General features: G+C 45.3%; 1 protein-coding gene across 1 annotated transcript in view; it reads left to right on the top strand.

The window, feature by feature from the left end:
- The first annotated feature begins 14,259 nt into the window (after window positions 1-14,259).
- FAM117B (family with sequence similarity 117 member B) overlaps window positions 14,260-19,151 on the top strand; it is a 72,670-nt gene continuing 67,778 nt past the window's right edge. The window contains exon 1 of the mRNA XM_050969619.1: window positions 14,260-14,339. The gene's annotated coding sequence lies outside the window, so the exon portion shown is untranslated. The remainder of the gene's footprint in view (window positions 14,340-19,151) is intronic.

Below are 19,151 nucleotides of genomic sequence, written 5' to 3'. Positions count from 1 at the left end.
CTTTCTCCATACAGAAGTCCATAACAGGTTTAATCACTTCATTCTAGTTAAGGGGAAAATGGACCACATTCCCCTTCAGATGCTGCTCCTTATCAGGCAGAGGGATGAGTTTTGAGTAACCCAAGTCTCTCATTCTCAATAGCTGAATCTTGCCCACAACGAGGTTGTTTTTAATGTTGTCTCTTAGATCAGATCAGGAACTCATTATGTATGCTATAATCATGTACATACATGTAGTGTGATGACTCTTAAAAGAAATTAGCTTGGTGCCTCTTCCTGAGTTATTACATTGTTATAAGGGGGGTGAAACTTTGTTATGGGTTGAATTAAAACCTCACTGAAATTGATAGGTATGAACTTACTCTTCAATTAACAAAACTGCAAGGTTAAGGCCCTCTGCAGACAAAAAAAACTGGGAGAGAGACATGCAGCTGGAAGGAGCAGCTTAAAGCACAGGGTCTGACCCATGAAGAAACCTGGGAAGAGGCTTTTGGAGTGTGGGTGCAGGCTGAAAAAAGCGTGCTTGGTACTGTGAGGAAAAAAGGCTGTTTCCTGCTATTTGATTCTCTTTGCATTTAGAGACACAGGATTTTCTGCATTCTTTGTAGATATGCAAAACTGCATCACAGAAATACACGAGTATCACCAATTTCTGCTCCCAACTAGAACAACCCCAGAGCTCCAAACTTTGACTACCTACTTGGGTAAAAGGGGGCAATAATATGTTGCACATGGTGGGCTTGCGGGTGGAAGTACTGTCTGCCTGTGTAACACAGTTACACTGGAGAACAGGGTTTGCCAGGCAAACATGCATTATCTAAATGGAGGTAAGTGGATCAAAGCCTTGGGATACTGTTTTATACTAAAACAGTTTTTAAAAGATATTAATAATGTAAATATGGTGGCGCTTCTTGTTCAAATTTTTAATAAGATTTTATTTATGGTATCTACTTTGATTTATATTCAAGCACACATCCATTGCTCAGGATGCTTTTACATAAGTTAAACCACGCAATATCAAAATATCTCACATCCTTCAGTCCACCTACCTCCCCAAATGCCAAGAAGAAATACGTTTTACAGCTCCTCTGGAAGGTTAACAAATTGAGGATCTTGCAGACGTAGGTGCAAGTTTCATAATCAAGGAAACCTCACAGTCCAAAGCTTTATTAGCACTCCTTCCTATTAAGAGACACCAACATGAAATCTAGCCAGCTAAAAAAATGCTAAATAATTGAATATTATGCCTGCTCCTGTGTCCCCCTAGGAAGGCTGACTATACAGGGGATTTATATGCAAAGTTCTGTCACATGGTTGTGAGGTGGATGTCATAAACAGATAGCTAAGGGTTAATGACTCTTTCACCTGAAGCACCTGACCAGAGGACCAATCAGAAAACCGGATTTTTTCAACTCTGGGTGGAGGGAAGTTTGTGTCTGAGTCTTTTGTCTGTCTGCCTGCTTTCTCTGAGCTTTGGAGAAGTAGTTTCTACTTTCTAGTCTTCTGTTTCTAAGTGTAAGGACACAGAGATCAGATAGTAAGTTATATGGTTTCTTTTCTTTGGTATTTGCATGAATATAAGTGCTGGAGTGCTTTGATTTGTATTCTTTTTGAATAAGGCTGTTTATTCAATATTCTTTTAAGCAATCGACCCTGTATTTTATCACCTTAACACAGAGAGACCATTTGTATGTATTTTTCCTTTCTTTTTTATATAAAGCTTTCTTTTAAGACCTGTTGAAGTTTTCTTTACTGGGAAATTTCAGGGAAATTGAGTCTGTACTCACCAGGGAATTGGTGGGAGGAAGAAATCGGGGAGATCTGTGTGTTGGATTTGCTAGCCTGATTTTGCATTCCCTCTGGGGGAATAGGAAAGTGCTTTTGGTTTCCAAGACTGGGAACGGAGAGGGGGAGTCACTCTGTTTGGATTCACAGAGCTTGTGTCTGTGTATCTCTCCAGGAGCACCTGGAGGGGGGAAGGGAAAAAGGATTATTTCCCTTGGTTGTGAGACTCAAGGGATTTGGGTCTTGGGGTCCCCAGGGAAGGTTTTTCAGGGGGACCAGAGTGCCCCAAAACACTCTAATTTTTTGGGTGGTGGCAGCAGGTACCAGGTCCAAGCTGGTAACTAAGCTTGGAGGTTTTCATGCTAACCCCCATATTTTGGACGCTAAGGTCCAAATCTGGGACTAAGGTTATGACACACCTACCTCCCCAAATGCCAAGAAGAAATACGTTTTACAGCTCCTCTGGAAGGTTAACAAATTGAGGATCTTGCAGACGTAGGTGCAAGTTTCATAATCAAGGAAACCTCACAGTCCAAAGCTTTATTAGCACTCCCTCCTATTAAGAGACACCAACATGAAATCTAGCCAGCTAAAAAAATGCTAAATAATTGAATATTATGCCTGCTCCTGTGTCCCCCTAGGAAGGCTGACTATACAGGGGATTTATATGCAAAGTTCTGTCACATGGTTGTGAGGTGGAGTCTAATTTTTTTATTACAATTAGAATTCTCTAATCTTTTAATTACAGCAATCATAGATGTTGTTTGTAATAATAGCAGGTTAAAAAGATTCAGACACAAATGTGACTTCTAAAGCATCCCTTTAAGCCTGGAAGAGCTTTAACTCTATTGCTTTCCATAACGGCTGTGCTGGTGCATGGGGAAAGAGGCAGAATCTCTGGTAGCCAGGTCCTTCTAACCCATTGATTTAGATTTGAGACAAAGTTGTAATGTGTTTTGAAATTACTTGTGAGTTTTGTCCATTTTAACAGGATTTTTCTTTTTAGCACGGTGCTATTTCTGTGTACATTAGATTGAGTAGTGGACAGTTCTACTCACAAACCCTTGGTTCTTAGTCTGAAAAAACTGCCTGTGATGACAATGGTTTTAACTGAGTCAGGACTGCAGGTTTGGCCATTTGTTTACTCAGATTTCTTTCTCTGATTTCTCGGCTTTCTGTCATGGTTACTGTTTTGCGCATCTCCCTACCTTGTTTACCTTCATGTTTTATGTACATTCCACTTGATTTGAAAACTCTTCTTGTACCTTTTACCTTTCTCTCTCTAGGGTGTCATAACCTAGTGTTTATGACATAGGGGCATTAAGAATTTACTACCTTGACATGCTTTTAAACAAACCTAACTAATGAACGAGTGTTGTGTATTTAGCTCTTCTTGGGCACTGTTTACAATACATGTATTTAACAGGATCCTTGTAATACTGATAGATCTAAAATTAAATCTACCAACAATGGCTTTGTTCCCAGGACGTGAATCAAATACCCAGATTCAAGAAACTAGAATTTTGGGGAAAGTTAGAATTTAGATCCAAACGTTGTGGCTTGGAACTTTATTTAATTTTTAAAAGCCTCTAAAAAAATCTTTCAACCTGCATATAATGTCTTCTCAAATGCTTGAGATCTCTGGCTTAGTTGTTTATATCACTTGCATGAGTTGTGTGAGTAAAATCTTGTTGAAACATATTCATTACAGCTAACACACATGAATATATGAAGTACCTGCTGTTTGATTAGGACTGCGTACGTGACTTTACATGCTGAACTTTGACTAGGCATAATGCACGTAAAGCCATCAAAACTGTTAATTAGTGAACAGTGTTTTTAAATGCTTGGCTTGTGTTTCTCATAGCAACCATATGGAACAGTGCCATTTTTTTCTTGGGGTGTGTCAATAATATGGGGAGTGCTATAGCCCTTACTGAAATTTCTATCCGTAAGTACAGTCAGAATTGTGGCTTTGTTCCTTGCCATATGCCCTAAAAACAAGCATTGATCAATGTGCCTTTTACCATTTGGTCTTTCAGGTGCAGTAAGAGCTCTCATGTGAAATTGTTATGAATGTTTTTATGCCTTTTCATACCTTCTCTGGTTCTTGTGGTGTGTTTGGTTTAAAAAAACAAGTTTTAGTAACTTTCTACCAAATGAAACAAATATTTCTGGAAGAAGTAAAACTCTCTCAAGAATAACACTGGCAATGACAAAGAATAAGTAGAATTTCCTAGGTGAAGACAAGAAGAATGATACAGAGGTGTGACAGATGTACTAGGCCCAAAGCCCCCCTACTGGAAGAACAGCCTCATAAGAACAGCCATAATCGGTCAGACCAAAGGTCCATCAAGTCCAGTATCCTGTCTTCCGACAGTGGCCAATGCCAGGTGCCTCAGCGGGAATGAACAGAACAGGTAATTATCAAGTGATCCATCCCCTGTCACTCATTCCCAGCTTCTCGCAAACAGAGGCTAGGGACACCATCCCTGCCCATCTTGGCAAACAGCCATCGATGGACCTATCCTCCATTGATTTATCTAGTTCTTTTTTGAACTCGGTTATAGTCCTGGCTTTCACAACATCCTCTGGCAAAGAGTTCCACAGGTTGACTGTGCACTGTGTGGAAAAAAATTTCCTTTTGTTAGTGTTAAACCTGCTGCCGATTCATTTCATTGGGTGACCCCTAGCTCTTCTGTTATGAGGAGTAAATAACACTTCCTTATTTACTTTCTCCACGCCAGTCATGATTTTATTGACCTCAATCACATCCCCCATTAGTGGTCTCTTTTCCAAGATGAAAAGTCCCAGTCTTTAATCTCTCCTCATATGGCAGCCGTTCCATACCCCTAATAATTTTTGTTTCCCTTTTCTGAACCTTTTCCATGTCCAATATCTTTTTTGAGATGGGATGACCACATCTGCACACAATATTCAAGATATGAGTGTACCATAGATTTATATAGAGACAATATATTTTCTGTCTTATCTATCCCTTTCTTAATGATTCCCAACATTCTATTTGCTTTTTTGACTGCTGCTGCACATTGAATGGATGTTTTCAGAGAACTATCCACAATGACTCCAAGATCCCTTTCTTGAGTGGTAACAGCTAATTTAGACCCCATCATTTTATATGTATAGTTGGGATTATGTTTTCCAATGTGCATTACTTTGCATTCATCAACATTGAATTTCATCTGCCATTTTGTTGCCCAGTCATCCAGTTTTGAGAGATCCTTTTGTAGCTCTTCACAGTCTGCCTGGGACTTACTTATCTTGAGTAGTTTTGTACCATTTGCAAATGTTGCCAACTCACTGTTTACCCTCATGGTCCTACCATACCCCACCCCAGGTGAGTCCTCCAAGGTGCTTAGAGAGGCTGAGTGTGAAGCAGCCAATCAGAGCCCAGCAGACTCATGTAGTAAGATGAGGCCCTGAAACATATACTCTTGTGTCAGAGGCCCAATCTGAGGCCTGAACCAAAGTACTTCCTGGCATTGCTAAGCAAAAGCTGGGCTGTGAGCCAGAGGCAGGCCTCACTAACAGAAGTTGGCGAGAAGAGGGTTGTTAGAAGCAGGTGCATTCACATATAAGTGCTAATAAGAGGAACTTGTGCCAAGATGGCACCTGGACAGCCCAATACAAGGACATTCCATAGACCTAACAAGGAACAGGCAGGTGCATCTTAAAGACAGGGTCAAAAGGACAGCATGATGGATAGATCCGTTTGTCTGAAACAACATGATCAAAGGGGGAGACAGCACCCTAATGAGCCAAGGAGATGTACCTCAATATGTCACTAGGGATGAGTAGAGTAATTTGTCCTGTAACTATATAAAAGTAGGTCCCGGCATGTGCATCTTTGTCCAGCCTAGGGGGCAGTGTAGTGTCCCGCCACTGACTGGGCTGTGTCCATTGCCAGGGGGCACATATTTGTAGTATGTCCTGTAGAGTCTATAGAAAACTATTACTGTGCTTCATTTGTCAATAAACCTGGCTCGGGTTCCTTTGTACCTTACTAGATCTGTGGTCTTTGGGGGTTCTCTCAGGGTTTGCTGAGTCAGCTATCTGCGCAGAGCTGGGGCAGCACACAGAGGGAACATGCACGCAGCCGACTGTTATCATTGAACAAGAGCAGAGCCCCACACTGGTAACTACTGATAACAACTCATATAAAAGGAGCTGCTGGAGCTGAGAAGTTCAGTTGCTGGCTGGAGCCAGAGGAGCAAGACTGGTGCTCTTGGTTTGGCTACTGGGACTCAAGCAAGACTTCATCCTGAGGTAAATGTAAAGCTGAACATGCTGGGGCTGTGGGGAAGTAGCCTAGGGAACAGTAGCAGCAACAAGTTAGTTAAGGGATGTAGCAGGTAGCTGCTGTTTGTAGGGTCCCTGGGTTGGGACCCAGTGTAGTGGTTGGGCCCAGGTCTCCATCTGCCCTTCCCTGCTCTATCAGCCTGCAGGTGAAGTGGTTGAGTGCCCTTAGAAGGGAGATTACATTGGTGCAGGGAAGAAGCTGAAGACCCAAAGGGGGCCATATGCATTGAACTTTAATACCCTGGAAGAGGGATGAACTGAACTGAAAGAGTGGGTCAGCTGTAGCTCACTACAGAGTGAAGAGTCTACAGGGAGGAACCCCTGGGGGCACTACTCCTTTTCAGAGCAGGGACTATTTGCGAATCAGCCCAGGGAGGGCTGCAGAAGATCAGCAAGGGTACTGTGATAGGCCCTGTTGGACTGTATATCCTAGTCTATTTTACTTCACAGATGGACTGTGTGAGACTCAGCTGGAGGGCTGAGTCACTGGAAAACCCATCTCAAAAAGAGAAACTGTTGATGCAGAGCACTGCAAAAGCAGAAAGAGAGAGCAGGCATGTGTACACCCACTAGGAGGCGCTCATGCAAAGTGAGAGGCTTTGCCCAATAGGGTTAACGTAACAATGCTTTTAGAAGTGAGAGAAACCTTGATGCATTGGCATCACCAGATACAAGCTTGAAGTAGGTTTAAATACTATGGGCCTGATCATCACCTCCTACAGAAAAATCCTCACTCTGAGGATAAGTTTGCTGGAAACTCCAATATTACCTTGATGGAATTTTCTTCCTATTCTTCTCTGGAAGCAAAAAAGTATCTTACCTTGCACTGGAGAAACAGGTGTACAAACTTCAATTGTACAATAGAAGGAAAACACAACATATCAGCAACACTAACACAAACTCATATAATTTCTGAGGTTTATCACATGTAGAATCTTTTATTCTTTTGATTTGTCACACTTAAATCTTGATTATTTCATTTAAGGCATTTTTTGTTGTAATTTTTAAACTATCTAGTTTCCATTGCAAATCTCTTGCAGTAGCAACACTGTAATAATCTCAGCTTGTCCCTGATTGGGGAGAATGATCAGTAGAGGTGTGTGTGTGCGTGCGTGCGTGCATACACAGCCACAGCCCAACTGTTTGGAGAAGCAGTGTGCTGAATAGGAGGGTTACTGACCAGCTTGTTTTTAAACTTAAAGGAGAAATTAGGATTTTTTCCTATAAACTAGAGTTGAGGAAGCTAGAAAACATACCTGTTAAGTAAATGATTGTGTATGCTTCCATGTCTGGACATGTATTTTTCAATATTATAATTGCACTCCATTGTGGCTGAACCAATAGCAAACTGCTCCAGAGATCTCTTCCTTTGTTCATTTAATCTCATCTTAGATTATGGGGTATGAGACTCAAGGCCACCTAGAGGCAATAAGAGTTTGTTTGTTTTTCACAGAATAGAGCTGTTCCACAAAGTCTCTCATTCTTTGGCTTCCATTTTACTGGTATAAGAAGTGCTATATTAGTCCAAATCCTATTTGTCATCTTCCCTGACCCAATGTAAAAACTGAGTACAGAATTTAGCCCAGTGGATGTGACCTAACTGTGTAAGGAAAACAAGAGTTGGCCTTTCATGTTAAGGCAATTAACACATTAAGTATCAGTACTGACCCCCAAGATCAAGTATATCATAAACCCACAAATTCAACTCTTGGAAAAAACGAAGAACTAATTTTACTCTGCACGTTCCTTGGCCATTCCATTCTTAAAAGAAATCCCCTCGAATCTAGGAGCTGAAAATTATGTAGCTGCCTCCTCTAACATTAGACCATGTATTCATGTACAACAAAAGGTCTTACTTGTCTGGGATAGAGGCCACTTTTTTTTTTTTGGAGGCATTGTAGGTCTTGAATGACCACTGTGCCTTAGCAACACACCAGCATAGTGACCTTTCTCCAATTATTTATTTGGTGGTTCTTTCTTCACCACACCAAACCTATGTAGATTTCACCATATATGTTTGTGGATTTTTTTCCCCCCTCAACTCTTCCTTGCAGTGAGCATATAAAGGTATTATCAAACAGGATCCTTTTTCACACTTGTCTATTTGCTCCTTGAGTGAGTGATGCTTTCCTGCTCCCTTATTCTGCTATGTGGTTATGGTGCATGATGCATGTAATTATGCCTTGACCTTATTAGGTATAATGCAAATTGTCCTTCTTTCTATTATATATGAAATCAGAGGTAAAATTCCCAGAGAACTGAAACATTCATGGACATCCTTAAAATTAAGAACCCTCAAGCATACAGTAGATAACTGGCATTTGGAACACTATGCAGAAGTGAGTCAAGCAGTATTAGCAACATTAAGGAAAAGATGGCTAGTCACATAAGAGACATTATTATTGGGGTATATTTGTTGAACATTGAGCAACAACTGCCAAGAAAAAGATGGACTAGACAGCTTTGTGAGTCTGTTTACACACACACACACACACACAAAGTGTATGCACTCAATATACATATAGTACTATATAGTCGAAAACAGGGCCTTTAATGTGTATAAAATTGTATCCAGTTGATACTTGATGAGATTGAGCTTGCAAAACATTTTTAAAAGCTCTTTGTAATATCAATGCATCCCTTATACAAGAAAGGTTAAATATTAACACTTCAAATGTCTTCTTATTTGTGAAGTACCTGAAGGTTGGTTTTTTTTCATTTTTGTGAATTAGGTGATCTTATCTCCATTTTACAGATTGAAAAATGGTTGGAGAAATTAAGACCAATTTTGTCAAATCTCAGGCACCTAATTCCAGTTTGGGTTACCTGAGTAAAAATAGCTTGACTTTTGAAGTGATAAACACTTACAATTCAATCAGTGGGTGCTGTGGGTGTTCAGAAAATCAGGCTACTTGTATTTAACTATCTCAATGTGGATTTAGGTACCCCTGGGTGACTCATGGGAGGGACACAAAGAGGGCATCAGCTAAAGGGGGGAGCAAGTGACCTCCCTATGTGACTCCTCCCATGGCCTCTCCCATGACGCTTACATCATATTGGCCTGGAGTGCTTTCAGGACCATGACTTGGTCACCTACTCCGAAGAAATGCTGTCTGGCATGTTTATCATATCAGGTCTTTTGCTCTTGTTGAGCATCCTGTAGGTCTTCTTGAGCAAGGGAGTTTGAGGGTGTTTGGCAGGTTTGTTACAAAGTCCAAAATGTTAGTTCCTGGAGAAGATGTAATCCCCTCCCATTGCTGCTTTACCAACTGTAATGGCCCCTTAACTTCATGGCCATAAACAAGTTTAAAAGGTGACGATCCCACACCGGGATGTGGTACAGCCCAGGAGGCAAAGTAACTGCTGCAACACTAGGTCCCAACCATTGGAGTGCTCATTCACGAATTTACGTATCATGGCCCCCCCAAAGTCCCATTGAACTTTTCCACTAGGCCATTTGTTTGGTGGTGGTAGGGGGTGGCAACCAAATGGTTTACCCCATGAGCTTCCCAAAGACGTTGCATGGTTCCTGCCAGGAAGTTAGTTCCCGAATCTGTAAGGATGTTGGAAGGCCAACCTACCCTGGCAAAAATGTCTGTCAATGCCTGTCTCATGCTTTTAGCCCTGGTGTTGCTTAGAGCTACTGCTTTCGGCCATCAGGTGGCAAAATCCATGAAAGTCATTATGTACAGCTTTCCTCTGGGTGGTTTCTTAGGGAAAGGACCCAGAATATCCACAGCTACACACATTGAAATGGAACCTTAATGATGGGGAGTGGCTAGAGAGGGGTTTTGACCTGGTCTTGGGGCTTTCTGACCCTCTGGCACACCTCACAAGAGGAGACATAGGTAGAAACATCCTTGCCCATCCCCTCCCACTGGAATGACTTCCCTAAATGGTCCATGGCCTTGTTCACCCCAGCATGGCCACTAGGGTGATCATGGGCTAAGCTCAAGAGCTTTTCCCTATGCTTAGTTGGAATTACCAACTGTCTCTGCGGATTCCAGTCCTCCTTAGGTCCACCAGAAAGGGTCTCCTTGTATAAGAGTCCTCCTTCCATAACAAACCTGGACCTGTTAGAAGAGCTAAGAAGCAGTGGATCGCTCCATGCCGAGTCTCTCATCCGCTTCCTGCTCTGCCTGGAACTGCTTCCTTGATGCTCGAGACATTAGTTCCTCGCTGGGTTGTGGGCTTGGGCTTGGTCCCACTGGAAGCAATGCAAGTGATGGGGTTATTTCCATTGACTGTGAACCACTCTCCGCTGGTGCACTAAGTGGTATTTCAGCCTCTGGTTCAGCCTCCTGCGTCAGTTTAGCTGCAGCTGCAAGTGCAGGCTCTGTGGCACCCTCTGGTGCTGGCTGCCCTGACTCTGGCGGGGTTGCAAACACGGGCTTCCAGGAACTGGATTTACAACTGCTGCCATAGACTCTGGTCTGGAGTCTAGTTCCACCACCTCTGGCTGGGTTCCTGGAGGAGGCTCAGGAATGGAGTTTGGTGTGGAGTCCTGTTTAGCCTGGCTGCAGGTGACCATCCCCACCCTTTTTGTTAGCCTCACATGGTTGGCTGTCTTCTCCCAGCAGCATGGGAATGGGATAATCGTCATAGACTGCAAAAGTCCACATTCCTGACCAGCCCTTGTACTGGACAGGCAACCTGGCTGTAGGCAAGTTAAAAGGGTTGGCCTTAAAGGGTTGCACTGTCACTTGGGCCTCTGGGTGGATGAATTTGGAATCTACCAGGGATTGGTGGATAGCTGACACCTGTGCTCCAGTGTCTCTCCATGCAGTAATCTTCCTCCCACCCACACTAAGTTTCCCTTTGCTCTGGGGGTATTTGCGAGACATCTGGGCCAGAAGGCTCTTGGTGGGACTCCGAGGTGATGAGTTGTAGTCAGCTGGTGCTCTTGGGGCAGTTGGCTTTCACATGCCCCAGCTCATTACATTTAAAGCATCGCCCAGCTGACTGTGGGCTGGAGCAAGGTGGGTGGTTGGAGAGTCGAGTGGTGGGATGAGAGGGCATCTGGGGTCTCCCTGGCTGTGTGGAGAACTCCTCCTTGCGAGATGGGGCTTTGCGCTGACCCTGATGGTGGGATGTTGTCTTGGGTTGCCTCTTCGGGCATCTGCTCCAACTGCTACTAGCTTTCCTTCTCCATCACCTCCACCCATTTGGTTCCGATCTCCCCTGCCTCGGTTACAGTTTTGGGCTTCCCATCTAGGATGTGCTTTTCTATTTCCTCAGGAACACCCTCTAAGAACTGCTCCATTTGCATTAGGAAAGACAGATCTTCCAGAGACTTAACACTTGCTCCTGATATCCAAGCATCCCCATTGTTTACAATGTGGTAGGTATGTCAGGAAAATGCCACATCTGGTTTCCATTTTACGGCTCTGAATTGCTGACGGGCATGCTTGAATGTTAGCCCCATTCTAATTCTGGCCTTTTGTTTTAAAAGGTTGTACTCGTTCATGTGTTCTTCAGGCATTTCAGCGGCCACCTCTGATAAGGGTCCACTGAGTTGCAGCCTCAGCTCCACCATATACTGTTCTTTAGGGGTGTTGTATCCAAGGCAGGCCCTTTCAAAATTTTTCTAAGAAAGCCTCTGTATTGTCACCTACCTTGTATGTGGGGAATTTCTTGGAATGGGAGCAGTACCTGGAGAAGCAGTGTTAGGGTTTCCTGGTTGATCCAGTTTAGCCTTTTCCAGCTCTAAGTGCTTCAGCTCTAATGCCGCCTCCAAGCACTTGGCCTGATTTCCACATCTAACTGCTTCGCCTCTTTCCGCTTCTGCTTCCAAGCGCTTTGCCTGTCTCCTCCTCCTCCTTCACTTCCAACTCCAAGTGCTTTGCCTCTCTTTTGTCCTCTGCTTCCAAACACATCATCTGTAGGAAGAAATCCCTGTCTTCCAAAGTCAGAACTTGGTCTAGGTTAAGGGCATCCTTCCAGCTTGGCACCTGGATCTTAGTCAGGGAGGAGGCTGACCCTTCCCTCCTGGGAAGTCCCGGTCCCCCATTCGCTCCCTTCATTTCTGTCATGGAGCTGGATGTCTGGGCTTGATCTGGGTCTGTCTTCTTCATGGTGTGCTGCTTTGGGAAGACTGTTTTTCAAAGGTTTTGGTGCCTGATTTCAACCTCCGACTACGCAGCCTGTGCATAACTATTTTGTTGCTATGAATCTAGAAAAGAAAAAAACAAATTGCTTGTTGGACTCCCTGGGTTCTATGGTGTGTCTGTTCCCCCTCCAGCAGCAAAGAAAAAAGAGAGGGGGAAAAAACCCTCCCTGGCTAAGATGTGAAAAAATTATCTAAGTTATTTTCAGTAACAAAGAAGGAAGGCTATTTTGCCAGTTGTGGTAGGTAGAGAGCTATGGTAAGAGAGGTTCATGTATCAATTCTATCATGGTTTGAAGTTGAAAAGCTTTTCTGTGTATTCCAAATAATCTGAACATATGAACTATAAGGTAGTTAAGTTATTTTTACAGGTTTCATTGCAAGGATATGAAATAGAAATCCATCAGATAGCTAATGCTGAAACAATTACAGCTCATACTTTTTGCTGTCTCCCAGATGGATGGTAGGATCAGTAAAGCCAATTAGCCAGAGTGATGTTCTAAATTTGGTGCTGTGTAACTGTGCTCTCATTAGTGGGTTACTGCATTTTGAACTAACAACAATGAATTGGGCAATCCAATTCCCTGTTCATCTTCTGCCTTCTTTTCTGAGTTTGGATACCTCCATTGGTCTCTTTGTCCCCTAATTTCCCATCTGCAGAAGAGGGATTATTGTAGTCCCAGGCATGTGGTGGGCAGGGTGGCTCCAAACAGCGATACATTAAAGAACCCTGAGTCGTGATGATGAGGGCCAGTTATGTACCTTAGCTTGAATTGTAGACAGATTTTGTTAGTTAGAATGAGCGCGTTGTGTAACTGATGCAAAACATTCCACGTGCCCATATGTGATCTAAATTAAAGATCCGTTCAGAGAGTGGTATGCTACAGCCCTGCTTGGATTTAAGTCCCTAACTCACTTCTACAAGCCGCTTCAGTACCTCATAGCTCTAAAACAGCTTGGTCTTGAACCGCCCCGCGTAGTTGTTGTGGTAGCTGAGACCTGCACTTGGTAAATGTGTGGAGCCCGTGCAGGGGCTGGGGGTGGGGTGTGAGCACTGGTTGTGGGTGCAGCCTGGAGATTTATAGCCATCACCTACTTGGCCACCTGTTGCTGCTGGCACCTGCTGGACTGCGGCCGAGGTGAGGGCCGTGTACGGAGGAGGGGAAGCGTGCGGCCCGCCGAGGGAGACAAGAGCCCAGGTAGGGTGGGCTACAGCCGGAGTCGTGTGCAAGGGCTTAGGGCACGCGCACATGCACACACCGCGGTGCCGCTTTAAGAACCCGCACCCGGCCACTCAGGAGCGCGCCCCGTAGCCAATCAGGACGCTGTAGCGGCGCGAGCGGGGCTGAGGCGTGTCCAATGGCAGGCGGCGGAGGGCGGTGCGGGCGTCCGGGGCACTATTGTTGATGAGGCACAGGGAGCAGGCGGCTGCGCGCGGGGAGCGGGGGTGCGAGGTGTTTACGCTCCTTTGAGGAGCCGCCCGCGGTCTCTCCCGGAGCTGGACACGCCATGTCCCACCAGCGCGTGAGGCGCAATGGCTCCCCCACCCCTGCTACCTCCTTGGGGGGAGGGGGGCCAACCGTGGCGGCAGGCGGGGGAGCGAGCAGCCGCTTGCAGCCCATGCGGGCCACGGTGCCCTTCCAGCTCAAGCAGCAGCAGCAGCAACATGGCAGCCCCACGAGGAGCGGCGGCGGCGCCGCGTGCGCCTCAGGCGGGGGTCTCTCACGCGCGGCGCCTGCCTCGCGCAGCACCAGCCCCACGCGCGCAGCGCCCCCGAACGGCGGCGGCAGCGCGCGCGCCAGCCCTGCGGTGGCCACGCAGACGCCCGGGGGAGGGGGCGGCAGCGGCCCCGCCGCCTCTATCTCCTCGCGCGGCAGCCCCACGCGCGCCGGCGGGGCGGGAGCTCGTGGGAGTCCCCCGCGCCCTCACCAACTGCCGCCCCCTCCTCCCCCGCCGCCCCCTCCGCTGCCAGGCTCTGTTCTCTCCCCCTGCGCCTCTCCCGTCCCGCCTTTGCCGGAGGGCAGTGCCACTGCCTCGGCGGGCAGGGTCCGGCATCGCCAGCGGCGGTCCCCGGAGCAGGGCAGGAGCTCCCCGGAGAGGAAGAGCCCCAGCTCCCCCGTCTGCAAAGGTGAGAGAGAGAGTGTGTGGGCAACGGAGAGCCTGGGGCGCAGCCTTTCCTCTGGGCAGCTTTGCTGGCCGCCTTCGGCTGCGGGATAATGGTGTGACGGGGGCGAGGCGCTGCATGACGGGGTGGCAGCAAGGCCCTGTGTCTGGGTGGGCACAGTGGTAGCAAGGGGGGGGTAGCTGGGGACCCGGTCAGGTGGAAAGGTGGTTGGCTTGGGCATTGGAAATGTGGGTCGTGATGGTGGCTGGGGCCTCAAAGTAGTAGGGAGAGGGCAGCAAGGGGCACTAGAAACGTGGGCTGTGGTGGCTCAAAGCCTGCGTGGTTAAGGTGGGTAGGAGATGTACTCATCTCCTGGGGGGGGGGTGGCAGTGCTCGGCCCAGTGTGGCTGCACTGAGTGCTGAAGTGCCACTGCATCCAAGGTAGTAGTGGAAACTTTTTCTGTCAGGGTATGTTTACGCTGCAATTAAAAATCTGCAGCTGGCCCATGTCAACTAATTTAGGCTTACAGGGCTTGAGCTAAGCCACAGATTTTTAATTGCCATGTAGATATATCCTTGCAGTAATGGATGTTCCAGCTCCTCAACATATCACTTGCTGTAGAGGAAAGTATTGTTTAGTATGGGCCTGAAAGTCAGGACATTTTGTGTTCTATGCCTGGTTCCTCCACTGACTTGCATGTCTTTGAGAAAGTCACTTGAGAATCAGACAAAGTGATGTCTGACTGTAACTCAGGAATAATGATTTTCGCTTTGGTGGCAGAGGGGGACATGGTAATTAACTTTTTGAACAGCAATTTACGTACATAAAGTTCTAAGTAAGAACAAGTATTTCTGGAGGGCAGAGGAGGTTTGGGAGGGTGAGGAAAAAGTGGGGATGTGCTCAGACTTGTCTGACTTTTTCTTCAGGACCAGTTTAACATCACTTTCTGGCTTGCTGCAATGTTTATGTAGTGAATGGCTGATGGCACTATTACTCTTTTCACTTGCTAGTTCTATCATCATTCAGTTACAGAATGGCAGTATTGCAGTATTTTTTATGCTGTTCTTAGTATTTACCAAAAGCAGAAAGCGTAGAGGGAGAAGAAAATGAGATAAAATACTAAGACCTTCTGTAGAGCACGATTCTCAAACAAAAAGAACAAGAGTACTTGTGGCACCTTAGAAACTAACAAATTTATTTCAGCATGAGCTTTTGTGAGCTACAGCTCACTTCTTCAGATGCACAGAATGGAACACACAGACAGGAGATATTTATACATACAGAGAACATGAAAAGGTGGAAGTATGCATACCAAGAGGAAGAGTCTAATCAATTGAGATGAGTTATCGTCAGCAGGGGAAAAAAAACTTTTGAAGTGATAATTAAGATGACCCATAGAAGGTGTGAGAAGAACTTAACATAGGGAAAAAGATTCTCAAACAGGGGTCCAGGGTCCCCTGGGGGTCCCTGAGCACATTTCAGGGAGTCCATCAAGGACCGAGCCTGAGCCCCACTACCTCCACCCTCTGACTCACGTCAGTGTGCCACCCAGCCTTTATGGGGTGGTGGGAGACGTAACCAAAAATTGGAGCATCACTACAGAGGAGAGATCTCCCCCTGCCATCAAAGGGGTTACCTCACAGACACTGACTCCATGAGCAGGCAGCAGCTAGCCCAGGAGACACACCACTGCTCTGCCATGCTACTACATCAGCATTTTAGGGAGCAGGGCCAAAAGGAAGGTAGAAATCGGGGCGGGGGGGGAGGAGGACACAACACATGACTTTGTGTGTCCCTATTGCCCCAGGTTTGTCTATTTAAGTTTAGGGGTCCTTGAGGAAAAAATAGGGTTTGAACCACTGCTGTGGACTGCTAGTCCCAATTCAGACCCATGAACTGTGTGATGTTGTCTAGATTGTAATATTGCTCTGGGACCATACAAAGGGAACAATGAGAACTCCTTGATTTCCATCATAGTGTTGCCTGTGGGTCTGTGATCAGGAGGTAACTGAAGTATTCATTTTAGGGTACTCACAATTTTTTAAAATGTATGTGCAGTGCCTCTCTCACTAACTGCCACCGGTGTCAGCCCTGCAGAATGATGTGTATGCAGGGGAGTGATGACAAACTTCCAATATAATGAAGCATTTTGGCTACTATTAGTAAATTGTGTAGATAATTAAAATACATTTCCTAGTAAACTAAAACTTAAGGGATATGTTGAAGCTGAAGATGGTACTAAATGCTTGCATATACAGTTTTGTTTTGCCTTAAATAGTGTGTGTGCAGGAGCACTCCTCATACTTCAGGGATCTCAAACTCAAATCACCATGAGAGCCACATGAGGACTAGTACATTGGCCCAAGGCCCGCATCACTGACACTTTTTCATACAAAGATACAAAAGCCGCCCCCCATGCCTCCGGCCCTGCCCCACTCCACCCCTTCCATGAGGCCCTCCCCCTGCCTATTCCAACAGCTTCCCCAAAGTCCCTGTTCCAACTCCACCCCTTCCCTGCCTCTATTCCAACCCCTTCCCCAAATCCCCAGCCTCTTCTCCTCCTCTTCCCCTGGGCGAGCTGCATCCCCGCTTCTCCCCCCTCCCTTCTGGAAAGTCCTAAATGCTGGGAGGTAGAGGAGCAGGGACGCGGCACGCTTGGGGGGATGGAGGCAGGGGGTGATGGGAGCTATGGTGGGCTGCAGGAAATAACTCCACAGGCCACGTGTTTGAGACCCCTGCTTTGGTTTGTGTAGGCTGAGCTCATTGTACATACCAGGGGCTCTTTGCATCCCTGCATTTCCCCCCACAAGCTCCTTTATGTCACCCTCCCATCTTCCCTCCCCCGCGCCCCTGACACCTTGCAACTTCCCGTCTCCTTGTTGAGGGGAGATGGAGGGACCTCAGAAGGAGGGACACAGAGCCCCTGTCATCAAGGGCGTGGCGGGGGAGTGGGATTGACAGTGTAAACAGAGGTTGTTATTGGGAGGAGAATGGGGGACCCTGGTATGGGAGTACAGGGAATGGAGGGACACACACAACTCTTGGCAGGGGGAGATTATAGGAGACATTAATGGGTGCCATGAACGCAGTTGTTTTGAATGATCTATAGACAATTGTATAGGTGCTTGAGGCTGTTGCTTTGCTAACAAGCCATCAGGGGCTTCATGTGTCCCTGTTTTTCCCTCTTTCCATTTTCTGACCACCACCACCCCTCTGCCCCAAATAAAATCAGTAGGGTTCTGGCCATTAATGCCTAGAACATTCTCTGGGATCTTGGAATTGATTGGATGTGGTGTTCAAAAGCTATCACGTTACAGATGCAGAGAAGTGTTACTGAGTTGAATGTAAGGCCTTTGCAATCTTGGTCAAAAAACTTAGCCTGAAATAATATGAGGGAGTATTTATAATTATTTTTCCCTACAAGACTGTGAAGCAAGTGACAAGTTATGGCTACTGAAGTTGTTACTGTCTCATGAAGTTGCGTGTGCTGATCCACACTGTAGAATTCATATCTCAGTAGTTGTAATTTTCAATTCTTTCACCTCCCCCAGACTGAAAGCCTCATTTTGATCAATGATTCTGTCTTATCTTGCCAGGGGAGATATACAAGATTGCTTCTGAACCTGTGTTTCAGGTGACAGTGTACAGTCCTTTATCAGATCATTAGATAGGAGCACAGTTCTGTCTGCACAGTCTTCAGTTCCCTAGTCTAGAAAACTGACAAACCTACCTTACTGTCTATCTGGCTAATTATTTTGTTTACATAAAAATCAAGGTCTGGCAACAAACCAATAACTTGGTCACTAATTGTACATATTTATGCAAACATATCTTAAGTATATAAAGGAACAACCTGTTCTCTATCAGGATGTGGAAACACTTTGTACCATAACATGCATTTACCCAGTAGCAAGTGTCTAAATATCTTTAACAGCAGCTTTTGTGTTGACCTGAATTATGAAACAAAGCAAGCTTGTTTTTCATTATGGTTGTTGCTATTTATACTGAGTGGTCTATTACTTTATATATTGTTGGTAGTTACAATGAGTTGACTAGACTTTTTTCCCCCTTGTGTAGGGGGAAAAATTGGAGTATTGTTAACTGGTTTTGCTAATAAAATTAAAGCTAAGGACCTGCAAACTACTTCATGGTGATGTTTAGATAATCTACTGCTCGATAGTAATTTCATCTTTCTGGCTTTTGGAACGGGTTAATGATGGCTTAAACTATTGCACCTATGTTTGTAACCACAAATTTTGGAGATTAAAACTTGCTTTGGGATTAGCCAAAGTATGTCTGCTTCTAAATGTAGATGCTGCTTCATAACCTTTGTTCAATTTTCTACTAAAAGGTGTGATCTTTCTGGCAAGCAGCTGAAGAGAAATTTTGAATGGATAAGTTTACTAAAACCTGCTTGACTCAGTGTTTGACTAGGGCTGATACTCAAAGCTTAGAAATATGACTAGCTGTCTTTTTGATTTTTAGTTTAGGGATTTTGAACTGAGTTGTGACTTAGATGAGGATTGACATTTAACTCGATGTGCTGTTTGATTTTTTTCCGTAGCTACTGCTGTCTCGTTCTTCCTGTGCATTTGACTTGTAAACTCAGAAGTTGAGGTTCATCAGCTTTTACTCTCTTCTTGCTATTAAGCCTTTTTCTGTGCTCCATTTTGACTGGAAGCTAAGTATTGGCATCACTCTTTGGAAAAAACCAGCCTTTGATTAAATGCTTCAGGGGTCAGAAATGTGTTAGGCACCAGAGGAAGATAAATTATTTTTCCTCCTTATGGGAATGGCCCTCTGTAATTATGTCCACTAATAGCCTAATTAGTAGC

The sequence above is a fragment of the Gopherus flavomarginatus genome, chromosome 10 (genome assembly GCF_025201925.1).
Source record: "Gopherus flavomarginatus isolate rGopFla2 chromosome 10, rGopFla2.mat.asm, whole genome shotgun sequence".
Classification (NCBI taxonomy): Eukaryota; Metazoa; Chordata; order Testudines; family Testudinidae; genus Gopherus; species Gopherus flavomarginatus.
Note: the sequence above shows the minus strand (reverse complement) of the source record. Positions and strands in the feature narration are given on the sequence as shown.